Below are 14,831 nucleotides of genomic sequence, written 5' to 3'. Positions count from 1 at the left end.
TTTGCATGAGTTATCGTTAGCGCCCTGGAGTCATTCTGAACAATACAGAGTACATTGTATCTCACCACGTTATGACTTTTTATTGCTGTAATATTTTTCTATGATTTTGAAATGTATTAAATATGATAAACAATGCAGTTCATTCATGTAGCACTGTGAAGCATGTTTAAGCTTCTGATGTGTGGCATAGGTAACTTCCAGTTCAGCTTCTTTGACAGCATTACATTTGAAATCCAGTTTGAACCTCATCTGAACCCACACTTAAGTTAATTGTTGTTATTCGTTTGTCTTAATAAGCTTTTGGCTATGTTTTAATGAAGCTTGGGAAAGCTTGTCAGCATAGAGTCAAAATCTGCAAATGTTTGGTCAGACTAATTACGTCTTGCCCTGAAACAGAATGAACAATCATCCATTAAAGAGTAGAAGAAAAATGTGTAATCAGTGGGTTTTCTCTTCAAGCTACTACTATTTATGAGCTATTTATCACGGTAGTGAATAGGAGTAAATCCTTTATTTGCACAAACAGAGGCTTACACTCAGAAGTTACTGTGTTGTAGGAGACATTGATCTCCACTAAACACACCCGCTTAATATTAAAGGTGCTGTTACTTAGGGTATGCAAGCGGATTAACATCTAGAACTTTCAACTTGGAGAGGGTACATCATAGCCTTAGTCAAGTTGCATGAAAATCCCTACAAAGAAGCAAGAGATCTACATTTAGCTTTTATTTTAGCACTTAAAAAAAAATGAATATTAAATGTTTTTGAAGTGTGTAAAGTAAGTGTATGTGTTTTCAAACACTGTATTATTTTATTATTGTGCCTCTAGAACTGCAAAGAAGATCCAAGAGGAAGCCCCAATACCAGAACAGCTGTTGTGTTAGATGCAGAGCTACCATACAAAACCACAAAATTACTGACTAATATTTCAAAGCAAATATCCCTTTCATTTGCTGTGATTTTTAACTGACATCCAATTGGGTTTATAATTGTGTTTCAATAATAAAAGGATATATGTAATTACTAAGACAGACAGTTAGGCAAGTAGGGTAGACTTTCCAAATGATTAACCCTGTTCTGACTGAAATTATTGCTGAGTTATCATTGAATTCTAGGCTATATATTTGAAAATGTAGTCCTCCATGGTGAAATTTCTTGTACAATGTGTACGATGATGTCAGCTTTATACCCATCAAAATAGAGGTCTGAGCAGCAAATCACTACAGATTCATAACAAGCCTTGGTTTACAATTATCAGTGTTTCCATCTCTCCCCAAAATAAACACCAAACAAATTCAATTTTGTAGTCTGAAAAGAACAACTAAGCTGAGCAGGTAAGTTTTGGAAAACGAAAAGATAACATGAGGCACACTGCAACCATTTATTTTTTATTTACTCCTTAAATTTGTTCTCAAAATCATGGAATCATAGAATGGCTTGGGTTGGAAGCAACCTTAAAGATGACCTAGTCCCAGCCGTCTGCCATGGGCAGGGACGCCAGCCACTAGATCAGGTTGCCCAGGGCCCAACCTGGCCCTGAACATCTCCAGGGATGGGGCATCCACAGCTTCTCTGTACAACCCATGCCACAGCCTCACCAACACAGCTATAAAGAATTTCCTTCTAACACGTAATCTAAATCTCCCCTCTTTTGGTTTAAAACCATTCCCAGAGCTCATCTCTATGCTGAACATCCCCAGCTCTCTCAGCGTGTCTTCATAGGAGAGGTGCTCTAGCCTCTAGAGAGCTAGAGAGCTCATCTAGAGAGGTGCTCTAGATCATATTTGCAGCTTTCCATTGGACCCACTCTAACACGTTACATCTTTCCTGTGCTGGTGGTCCCAGAACTGGATGCAGCACTCCAAGTGGGGCCTCACAAGGGCAGAGCAGAGGGGGACTATCACCTCCCTCAGGCTGCTGGCCACATCTCTGTTGATGCAGCCCAGGATGCAGTTGGCCTTCTGGGCTGCAAGCGCACACTGCTGGCTCATGTCAAGCTTTTCATCCACCAGAACCCTCAGGTCCTTTTCTGCATCTGTCTTTCAATGGCATTTTGATCCTTCAAAGCACATTTGTCGTTCCTTTTTGAACTCTTCTATCTGTTCTATTCAGAAATATATATATATATATATATATATATATATACACATATATTTATTTCTTCAATTGACAGAGGCAAAATCTAGAAGCAGGCTTTTTTTTTTTTTTTTTTTTCTCCATGTTCTTGCTCAAGTTCAGAAGTAGACATATTTGACATATAAGTAGACATATTAAATAAATGTAAAAATTACTAGCATGCAGAACTATGAAGCTACACTGTCTAAACAGATATAAATTCATAAATTAATTTAAAGTCTTTAATAAGAGCCACCTTCTTGTGATTAACACTGTCATGGAATCTTCACCAAAATAGTAGTCAACGTGAAGTCCTAGAAGAACATTTGGTAACAGGAACCATGTAGAACATGATTACAGCTAAACTGTGTTTTTTGTTTTAAAATAAACAAATAAATGAACCCCATGAATATGTCAAGTTTAACAAAATCTGTGGCATCTATCCTTACATAGGCAGAAAAATTGTGCTTTACCTCCGTAAGCCCTGTTTTAAGGAGTTCTAATTCAGGACTATAACCCTTTACAATGTCTAAAAACAAGGAACTGCATTTAATAAAGAAATTGATAATACCTTAAATTTACACAGAAAGAAATTTTTAGACTGATTTATTTGAAGTAATAAATCAAGTACTTCAAATAAGATTTTAATTAAAAATTTTCCTCTTGGTTATATTGGGATAACAAATGACATAAATTAATTCTGCTCTATGTTTTCATAGACTAGCCACTGATTTAATGAACTGCTTTGAATGTTTCTTTGTCCAATGCAAATAAATATTTATTCTTCAGCTTTCATTCAACATTTGAGCTGAAACAAAATGTTTTTTCTTGAGGTCATATATTTGAGTAGTTTAATTTAAGAAATACAAATCATGAAATTAATGAGTTTATATGGCAACTGATCCTTTTTAGCTTTCTTTTGTTTCAATTAGATTTTTTTTTTTGTCATTTTTTTTCTAAGCTTAATACAGCACTACCATTCTCTTTTCAAATGACTTTTAAAGGATTCCTTATGCTTTTTGATTTGTTAGTTTACAAAAACTCACTGCAAATTAATCTGAGAAGTAAATAGGAGAGTAGTGCTAAAAGCACTAGGGAAGAAATTAGAATGTCCATAATTATAAAATGTATTTAACCCCGACTCTGCTGCTGGCTCTGGTGAGTCAGACTCTAAGGGGCTTAGCTTCCTTTTTAGCTTCCTAGTCTCTTTTTCCTTTTATTTTCCTTCTTTGCCCATTTATTCAATGTAAAATAAGGAATAAAATGTAAAATGAGGAATAATTCAAATGAATGCAACAAGATAACTCCACTATGATGATCTTTCTGATAATATACTGTAAGCATAGAGTTGACAAGAATCATAAGTCTACACAAATAAAAATTTTTTATGCATTATATCTTTGAAGGAACAAGAATGCCGACAATTGTCATGCAAGAATTAAGCAGGGAAGAAATGGGAGATCTGCAGGGGAAAGTCTGGAACTTGGGAAAGGATGAAAGTGGGGCAAATCAAGGAGGGCAAAATGGAGACTTGGCTCTCATTCTTAAGTGTATGAAGTATCTCTGGCTGTTGCCAGTTTTGTTCTTTGGAAATTATTATTAAGTGAGATCTGAGATCTGACACCTAGCATTATTATTTTTATTATAATATATACATACACACATATATACAGTATTTTTCAATGTCAGGGATTTAAATTACTTCATATACAATTCTTGCCATGAATAAAAGGGAAGACAAAAGCCTGCTCTGAATTTTTTCATTCATTCTTGAATTTATTCATTCATGAGCTGATACCTGTTTCTTCATAAAGCATCCTGACAACCTTACTGTAAGAAAAGCATCCTGTGGAACCATACAAAGAGTCCATGACTGAGGGAAGCTTTTCAGTTTTCACTGTCATCTCAGACTTTCAGCTCATTTCTGTTAACATCCATAGAAGAGGTAAAAAATCTGCTGTGATCACGTTTTGTGAAATGGTCTGGAACCACACAGCTATTTCATATGTATTAAAATTAATCTAATTTCATTTTTAGTCTGCTCCACCAAAATTTAAAAGCAATTCATATGTTTTAAAATAAGTATTTTCTCTGTCATTACCCAAGCTGAAATCTATTTTCAGTTTCTAAAATCATTTCATGATAAATTTCTAAAGAGATAGGACATGTGTGGCACACTCAATTCATCTTTCACGTAGTTATTGCAGAATCATAAACCTTCATAATCTAGAAATCTATCTAGAAAATCCTATACCATAAAAATAGCAGAGCATGACATAACTGCATTTTTCCTATTATTTTACCATGTCCTGTCATATCTGCATCTTTATTAATGGATGCCAGACAAATACAAATTTATTATTTGTTCTGAACTTGGTGAAACAACCAAGTTATGAGTCAAAACAAACAGTATAATTATGCAAGTAATTGGAACTTGAAAAATATTTGGTTACTTTTCACAAAACATATCCAATACTGGATCCCTCATGGGTATAGAAATAAATTTACTTCAAATATTTAATCTGTACTGTAGGTTTATTGTTTGTTTGCTTGTTGGTTGTTTAATTCAGCAAAATTGATTCTATACTTTTTGCAAATAGGGTTAATCTTTGGAGGCAGAAGACACTTTTATATTTACTGTGACCACTGAGCATATAACTAATAATGAAAAAAAAAGTACCAAAACACAGACTTTTTAATGGGGATTTGTATGATATTTGGAAGTATATACATTTTCTCCAGTGGCTATCTTACAGAAGATAAATAAGTGCAATACAATAATGGAGAATAAATGGAGGCAGCAAGAGTTCAAGACTAATAACTTGTAAAGAAAACTCTTTAACTCATTAAGAATTTCATATTCAGAAGTAGGAATAAAAGTTTCTGTTTGGAGCCTTAATTTCTTCCTGCTGCAGCCACATCAGTCCTTTGGTTTGGCCAAAGATGACAATTAGAAGACGCTTTTCTGAGGAAAATCTCTGCTACTTCCTAACAGATAGCATGGTTCCCAGCATAAATAGGAAGAGGAAAAGAAAGGGTGCCTGGAGGTATGCTTGCAACATACATGTATAAGTAGCTTTAGTAGAGTAACTACCAAAAAAATACCAAAAAGACATTTTTTTTTGTTTGTTTTATCTGTGAAGATTTTCTTGATTAGAAAAAGATTCCATCTTCTATTTCAAGGTGGTAAACATCAATATTAACAAATCTATCATAACTATTAGACCACCAAATTTACAACATATATCTGCCATGACTATATGAATTGAATATCCCAACATGCAGTATTTGACCTTAACAAACTGTTCCACATTTTATCTTCTTGATATGTCTGTCAAATATTCTGTGCTAGGAATCTAGGGCTCTCATTCTAAACTCTGCTACATTTTTCTCTTCCTCAAGGACTAGCAGCAAGCACCTAAACTCTCCAGACTCTTTTATATATAAGTTTTGCAACTATTCTCAAGTTTTTTTGTTTTAAGTTTTGTCTGCTCAGTATCACATAATTGGAGAAAGATAAAAAAAAAAAAAAAAAAAAAAAAAAAGACACCCCCCCCCCCCCCAAAAAATAATCAGTTATAATGTCAGATTCTAAAATTGCTTATTTTTTTATGATATATACACTTGTATTGTCAAAATAACAAGCTTTGCAGTAATGGTCCTGCTTCAATTACATTATTTTTCTTGAGCATTAAATGGGCACAGGTCAGCCACATGAACTTTCTCTTGTAGCTCAGGAGTTGTCTACAAATTAAACTCCTTTTCTTTCTGCTCTGTAGAAAATTATTTTAGCTACTTTTCAGGTAAGTTGAGATTGTCCTTACTACAAATGCATACTCTTTGTTTATTGGCACAACTCCTTTACTGTTATATGAGTTTCACTAATCCTCCCTATTTCTATAATTTTCCTAGTTGAATAAGTGCACCTTCCTCTCTATCTTCTGAAATAGATCATATACTAGTCCCCAGACTTCAATCCCTATATTGAGGTATGAGGACATTCACTGGGCCAGACATTTCCACTCCAATAACCTGGTATTTCATTACTGTTGTCTGCCTTAGTGCCTGACCTCTGAGAGATGGATGTCTGACACATCTTCTGTGAACAGAGGCACCCATTGGTATGATGGTTTAATATAAATGTCATGGCCTGGGTGAATTGATAGACTTCAACAGCCTTCTCCCTGGAGCCTTCCCTGACCCTTGCCCACAGGCCTAGGAGTCCCATTTCAGCTCAGCCTGAGGCCATCAGTCCCTGCCCAAACTAGTCGTAGCAATGCCAGCCTCCAGGCCTTTTCCTGGATTGCCTGGATTTCCTGGAATTAATTTGGGCCTGGCTTGTGACCTTGTATTTGCCTGCTGGTCACTGTACTGTCAGTAAGAGCTGTTGCTGTCAGCATCCTGCTCTGCTTGCCAGGCTTTGTGCTGTGGGATTGCACCTGGAGATAAGGATTATTGCTGAGCTTGCCAGGGCACTCCATTTGACTCCCAGTTCCTCATGCTTTCTGATGGTTAGAGGAGGCTGTCTTAATCCCTTAGCTAAACACCATGGATTCTGGCCCTTGGCAACACAGGGGATTGTTCTCATAGCTTCCCATGAGCTGAGTGCTATAGGCCTGCTCCAAGGCTAACCCCTAGCTGACCCCTAACCTGATTTCCTCTGTGGTGACCTGAACCCCTTCATCCAGCCCAGAGGCTTCTCAGGGGCAGCCTAGATCTTCCACTTGGCCTTGGAAACTCTTCAGTGGTGATCTGAGACCCTGCGCACCCCTTTATCTGATAACTGCTCCCTGGCAATACTGGCCTGGGTGCGCCCCATAGTGTCCAGGGACTGACCCTTCGTGACTCCAACCCATACAGCTCTACAGGCCCCTGAAGTAGCCTCACAGGGGCTCTTGCGCTGGCCTGGGAGGCTAGCACACCACCCGCTACAACCAGTGTTTCATAGCCAAGTGCCTGCACACCCAGGGCAGTCCCTTCATGCATTGGCCCTGGAGTGCAATTCCCTGGCAGCACTGAGAGGAAGCTGGGCCAGGGCCCGTCCCACCCTGCAGGAGCTACTTTGGGCCCAGCCTCCAGTGCTGGGCCCTACCTCAGCTCCAGCTGGGCCTCAGTTGAACCTGTTTAGTCCACTGACACTGACTTGCTTTGCACCCTCACTGTGGATGGTGGGACCATCACCATGCCCCTTTGGGGACCCCCCGTTATTCCTGGCAGTCTGTTCCTTAAGGAGCAGTTGGCCTGTGCCAACTGCTCCTTATATACTTATATATAAATTTATATTTATATTTATATTTATGTATAAATATAAATATTTAAATTATAATTACATTTTTATAGATATAATATATATATAATTTATAATAATACAACGATTTTTAAGAAATAAGGTTAAATCATCTTTCTGTGTTATGCCTTACTCCAGTCTTGAATTTCAGCAACATGTAGATTTGTCTTGGGTCTGTAACAGTTCTTAGTTTTTAATATGAAATAAGCCAATACTCCTAATGAGCAATTTTGGGACAGGAGTTACGGCTGAAATCTAGAACATAATCCAAGTTTTGCACCTAACTGGTTTGATATTGTTAGGTACGTAATCAACCAGCTGACACACTGTTGTATCACAAGTGAAAGATACCAAATAAAAATTAAAAAAAATAAAAAATAAAAATCTTGCGTTAGGAAACTTACTACTGAAAGGCCTTATAAGTGTACATGCTTCCATAAGAAACATTAAATGGCATACTCTATAGAATTAGTTACATGTGGAAGTCACAGTAATAGGTATCCTCATAAGAAGAGCTGAACATTTTGAAGATTTCCAGGACTGAGCCATTTGTACATTAAATAAGAGGAATTTCTTTAAAATGAAACAACACAGAAGATACCACTGAGGTGGATGAAACAGAAAAAAGATGAATAGCAATATGAAGGTGTGATAAAATTATCAATAGAAGAACATAGGTAGCAATGGAGAAATATCTCCTGTGAACACAGATGCTGACATGAAAGAAATAAAGATGCAAAGGAAATTTAGTTATTAGCCTAATCTACATATATACTCTTCCTACTGTTTAGGATGCTAAAATTTATTTTGTGTCTTTAACATATATATGTAGGTATATATAAACTGAGGATAGGAAATAAAATGTTGAAAACACACTAAAGTTTAATGCAGTTAGTAGCTAGTTGATTACAATTAATTTCAATTTTCTATGCCTCAATTAAGGAAAACTGGGAGATAATATTTTCTGCATGACAGATAGGTGTGAAATGATGGTAGTTCATGTCAAAACAGCTATTACAATATGTTTAGAAAAAAATGAGTTGGGTAACCCGGATAATTTATTAAGGGGGGAGGAGTGTGTGTTTGTGCAGATCTTTGTGCATGCAACTTAGTATAGAAGTTGAACACCTTTCAGAGAGCTTGCCAGACTGTCTTTCCCAAATTCCAAGGTTTGTGTCTGCCAGCAGAAACTCAGTCAGAGCCAAGAAATGCTGCCTTTTAAATAGGCAAACTATTGTTGATAATCTTCTGAGACAGTTTCTCTCTCTGTAAGGAAATGCATCACAGTTTTCAGCTTTTCCTAAGTTTTGACCTCCATGTGAATGAGATGAGGACCACTGATGCTGAGTGCTCTTTCAATATGACTTTTCTCCCACCACTCTGTCTGAACCCTACAGCATGCCATTTAATGGCTGGATGTGTGCTATTTTTGTCATATTGTATTTTAGGAGGACATTTTGTTCCTATTATTCTCACATGGAAACTGGCCATGCTACTTTAGGTCTCTTTGCGTAAATTATAAGCCCATATGAATCTGATATCTGAAAGGGTAATATAGAAGCAGAGAGACTGGTGATCAAAAAAAAAGGTATACTGAGAAAAAAACAACATAGGCTAATGTCAGAAAGAAAAAAACAAAAACAAATAAACAAACAAACAAATATGACAAGAAGTTCTCTAATGTAATACTTGTGGCTATTAAACCTATGACATACTGTGCATCTGTAGAAAATGTCCAAGTTGTTTCCGACAATGACATTCTGAGTGACTGGTTATTCTACTTACATAGCCTTAGATAAGCAGGAAAGTTCAGTAGACTGAAGCAAGTTTGCCTACCCTCCAATGGTCCTGTGAGCATATTTGACAGACATTAAAATTCCAAACCTGATGAATAAAATCAACAAAAAAACTTTTTTTTTTTTTTTTTTTTTTTTACCCCTCAAATAATATTCACTCAGAAAGAATCATCAGGTAAGAGTTCTCAAAAGAAGTAAGTATTTCTCTACTTTTATCATCCCATAATTAATGGTGTTTTTTAAGAATATAAATCTTCTACCACCTGGGCTTAATGCTTCTGGAGTGATTTGTGAGAAATTTCATCTGTTCTTTATGCAAAAGTGGGTATATTGGAACAAAGTTGCCCTCCAGCAGCAATTGTATTCTTTACTTTTAATTCTTCTTTTTTTTTTTTTTTTTTTTTTTTTAGCTGCCTTTGTATCCTAATTTCTAACCATTTCCCTTACACCATTTGCATTATTATCTGATGTAGACAAGTTCTAGCAACTGCTTCCAAAAATTTCAGCTGAACATGTAGCTGACAGTGCTTGCATGTAGCATGCATACATGTTTGTAATTACTTATGTCCATATACTAGTAGAAAAAGTGAATAATTGGAAACAAACAAACAACAACAAAAAAAAAAGTTTAAAAAGGCTTCTGCTGTTAGCTCTTGACTGAATTGGACAAATTTTATCAAATGGTATGTTGGGGCTCCTAGAATAACTACGTATTTTTCAGATATGCTATTAGCATTTTCTCTTAAGAAAATGTTAACAAGCATTTTAGAACATAAAAGAAACAATTTTACACTTTATAAACCAACACCAAATCCCTGCAGCAGCAATGACATCATAAGCAGCTGGGACAAAAGCAGTTTAAAATTCAGCTTAGCAGGTCATTCAGATTAACGAATTTTACAACAGTGGCATTCAATTCTACTTATATTTCTCAGGCACATTCTAACCACCTGTCCCAACTGAGTTTTCCCTTAATTGGCCAATGACCTTGAGATAGCCTTGCATCAATTAGGATAAGCCATTTGGTGAAACTGATACTACCTACTTGATAAGCAATGGCTGGTGAATCCATAGGCCCTCTAAGCCGTGTCATAAAAGTTGCTCCAGTTTTTATCCCTTTCTTATATTTAAGTTAACTTCAGCCCAGTAGGGACTGAAAAATATCCACTGTAGTAATCACCCTAATTATTGCTGATAGTTTAATGGTACAACTCTTCTCATGAACTGCAACTGAATAAAAATGTAATGTGCAAAAAGGTAAATCACCTGATGTTTATCATCTTTGTATTTTCCCTTTTGTTTTTAGTTTCTTTCACATCTTGTTTCAGATGAAAGGAAAGGTGCCTACCTTCTAGTATATCATTCCAAGACTAGAAAAATCATATCATCTTACTCCTAGCAAGTAGGAGTGCAGTATTAAAGTAAATGGCTGGAAAAGCAAAAGAAGGGAAAAGCTTGCAGTGAAATTGTTTGGCTTTCAAGGCAATTTTGGAATGTACCACTCTCACTGCGTAGTATCAACATCTATAATATTCTTGCTAAATGTTTTTCACATGCAAAATTTCCAGGAGAAAAACAATATGCTCTTATGCTACATTTCAGTAAAGGAATATTCGTAGGTATTTGTAGGAAATGTTTTTTTAGTGGTGGTGTTTGTTGTTGTTGTTGTGTTGTTGTTTTTTTATTTGTTTGTTTTGTAAAGGATGGAGTACAGAATATAAGAAAGAGGAAGGATAGATGTGAAAAGTGGTTGCCCTTGTAAAAGGTAGGCAGTTGAGATGAAAACTTGAATTCACTCAAGTATGACTCAATATTATGTAAGCGCTGTAATTTGTATTGACAGCATCTGTTACTTGTCATGGCCCAGAGGGTGTCAAACTAGATATAAATTTGAAAATGCAAATGTTATAGCTTCCATTCAAAGTTACATTTTCACATTATACCTGAAACATCGAATAAATCTAAGATTTACTCTTCCTCCTCCACCCACACAACACATATATTAAAACAAAGAGCATTAATTTGTGCCTCTACACTTTCTAGATTTTAAGAAAACACAGGATATGCAGATGACAAGCAGATGAACTGCAGGACAAGCTGACAGTCTTATTTGATGAGCAGAGGTCTTGATAGGTAGCAGACCACCAAGGCCATCTTCTTCCACCATTACCATTCTTTCAAGAATGTCATAATATTTCCCAAGCCAATTCTCTCCCCTCCCCACCCCCCAAACAAACAAAACCCAACAACAACAACGAAATTGGAAATAGCCTGGCTTTTCTATTTTAATCAAGCAGATCTGAACAACCTCACATTTTTCTCAATGTTGCTACGAATTTGCAAATTATATGTAACATGAACAAAGTTCTGAGATTTCTAAAGTATCTACTATTAATTTGCATTTGAAATTTATTGATCAGTCTCATTTCAATTTAAAATGATCTTTTTTTCACTTTTGATTCTGTGAGTAATTATGACTCTGTGTACGCAGATGTAACCTTTTCTTAGGAAACAGTTGATGTATAAGAAGAGCCATATCTGTCTGAGTTGTCTGAGTTACTAATATGTTTATTAGGGGTTTGATATAGTTATTATGAAAAAAAAAAAAAAAAAAAAAAAAAAAAAAAAGCTTTTTGATTTCTGACTGCCCAGTCACCAAAATTCTATAATTTCTTTGCTTTGTTTCTGTATGTAGCTATGCTTTTATTTATAAGCTGGCAAAAAGGTTAGTAGATATATTTTTAGCTACATGCCACAAGTTAAACCCAGGTACTAATCTTTCTTCCACATTGTTGTTTCCCATTACTCCCAAACCAGAAGGCTTCTGACACGTGGCCCACTAGAAGATCATCAAATACTAAAGTCAATATAATTCTTGGAAAATGTTTTGTTTTTTTACACCTCAACTTGCTTGTTATTTGATCTTACAATACTTCCACCCACAGTGGAATGAACACTTTCAATAAGGCAGAGTATTTTAGCCATTGTGGTGAGCTAGTTTGTGTCAATAAGTTCACTACAACATCATTTCTTTCTGTTCATCTTTCTCCCTGATGGAACAATTTTTGTTGTCCTTAGGCACAAGAGTTGGCCTTTCACTTTAAGCTCCCCTCAGTTTATCTTGCTGAATTTGCATCTTTTAGTTTATCAGAATTGAAAAAGAGACGTATTCATACAATATATTTGATAAATTTCATAAGTTGCTTCTTTTTTTTTTTTTCCCTTTTTTTTTTTTTTTCTGTTTAGATTTTGCATCTTCTTCCTATGGCACTGTTGGTGGCATATGGTGTTTATTTCTTATATTTTAATAAAAGTCATAAAGTCATACAACTAATCCAGCTGATAGACACAAACTAAACTTTCTTGCTATATTATGAGAGTATTCATTTACAATTGCATAATTTAGATTAGAGTTGCTAAAAGAGAGACATTACTTTATATAAACATAGGAAAAATATCATCATATTTGAACACATATCTAACAACCTAAGTAAAAGATTAGTCATATTCAGAAATTATGATTTTAGATTTGACTCCCCTCAAATAGGCATCCAGATTTAAAATCAGAATCTAAAAATCCCTGTGAATCTCAATAATGGTGGGTATTTACTAGCACACAAACAAACAAATACATAAACAATCTCAATGTTTAATCAATGAAAGTCTAGGAATCTGTGTCTGATTCCAAAGCCAAACTGAATGTCACCTGTTTCCTAACTTAATCAGTACAAGCTATCAATATAGGAATGGCAACATATACTGCCCACAAGAAATGGAAGTCCACCCTACTGGGGATAAAAACTGCAAAGCACAGTCGGTGTGTGATTTTGATACAGAGTTACAACATTTCTGTAACACTATCAGTGCACCCTCTCTCCATAAATCAGTCAAAAACAAATCACTGTGATCTCTATGAGGAAATGTATTGTGTTACATCCCTTTTGTGTTTATAGGACTGAGGTTAGTGTAATCATGAGTGCCTTGTACCTATTTGACTTAAGATGCTTGGATGTATAAATCTTGCTTAAGCTTAAATTCATGCAAGGGAATACAAACCCATAGAATTACAACAGACAGTGTTTGTGTTTCTATCCTTTTTGATACCTCTGTGTACATTTTCCTATTTCCAAAATCAGACAGTGTACAGAGAACACAGTGGGATTTATACCTCTGCATCACCTCATACATTTAAAATACAAATCTATTTTCCAAAGGATTGAAAATATTTGATCCTCATCGATTGTCACTATCCTGCAGGATATTATAAATTCAATTCAGAAAGGCTCAACCCTGTGACATTTCTTTGACACTGTACACTGCAGCACCTCACTTACATGATTTACTGTGCACCCCAACATTACTAGCCCTGAAACATGTAGAATAAGAGCAATACTAACAGACGGCTCACCACTGTCACATGAGGAGTAAGTTAATAGTGGCTTATTCTCTAAACCCTAGTAAAACACCTAATTCCTCCTTTGTCATCATATGTGGTACACATTTGTATTCAGTCTCACAGCTTCCTGACAGCAATAGAGTACCAGCAGCATACTCTAACAAACCAAATACAGCCAAATGGCATGGCATTCTCAGTTGTATCACTTTAAATTACAACACCAAGGAATTTCACTATGATTTTGCATTTATGCCACTTCAGGTTGTGCTTGTAATTTCATTTTCTCCTTTTTGATATCTAACATTGTTTTTCAGTGACCTTCGACTTATTCTGTAATTGTTCCTAAGCTGGGAATGACTGCAATAAGTAGAATAATAAGAATAAAATAATGTATTTACCCTTCATAACATCAATCCTTTTATCAGCGCTTTATTATTGTTATTTTATTTATTTATTTATTTATTTCATGTAAACTAAGCAATTCAATCTACTTCAGGCTTTATCCTTTCATTGTATCAATTCTTTTCACTCTCGTTTTTAACCCAAGCTGGAGCATAAATGAGAGATAGCAAGCATGGAACTAATAAGAACATCTTGATTATAAATCAAAGTAAACAGACTGTATAAAGCTGTGGAATAGAATAGGTGACAGACAAAATTTTTCTCTCTGAAACCAATTATTTTTGTTCTTTAGATCACATCATCTGTAATTTTAAGGGCCAAAGGATATAGTTGTTTGTCTTTCAATTGGCTCAAGTAATTGAAAGCAGAAATCTCCATACTAGTGAGGCTAGTAGCAGCCCCAGTGCAGCAGAAGAAAACACCACTTACATGTACTAATCCTTATTGGATCTGAATTTATTACAACAGTATCACATCTTATTGGTTTACCATGTCCGTATTTGCTCATAAAATCTTATTTTTGTAATTGAAAGAACAATAAGAAAAAGCCGTTCTGTTCATAATTAAACACTATCAGTCACACTAATATGTAGATAGTGAACACAGTGAACATAGTGAACATAAATACCAATACCTGAAATAAATTTTTATGTGTGTGCAATATGCTCATCTGAAACAGAATCTTTCCCAGTTCAATGAAGTGCTGGGGGGAGGGGAAGGAAGAAGGCTCCAAAACCTACTTTCTTTTCAGTATGGCAGTAAAGCAACATGAAGTTTGGAAACAAAGAAGGGATTGAAGGGTCCAGAGCACAGGCCTATGCTCTTGTACCACAGC

This window comes from Aythya marila (assembly GCF_965140915.1).
Source record: "Aythya marila genome assembly, chromosome: 5".
Lineage (NCBI taxonomy): Eukaryota > Metazoa > Chordata > Aves > Anseriformes > Anatidae > Aythya > Aythya marila.
This window is presented reverse-complemented; position numbering follows the sequence as displayed.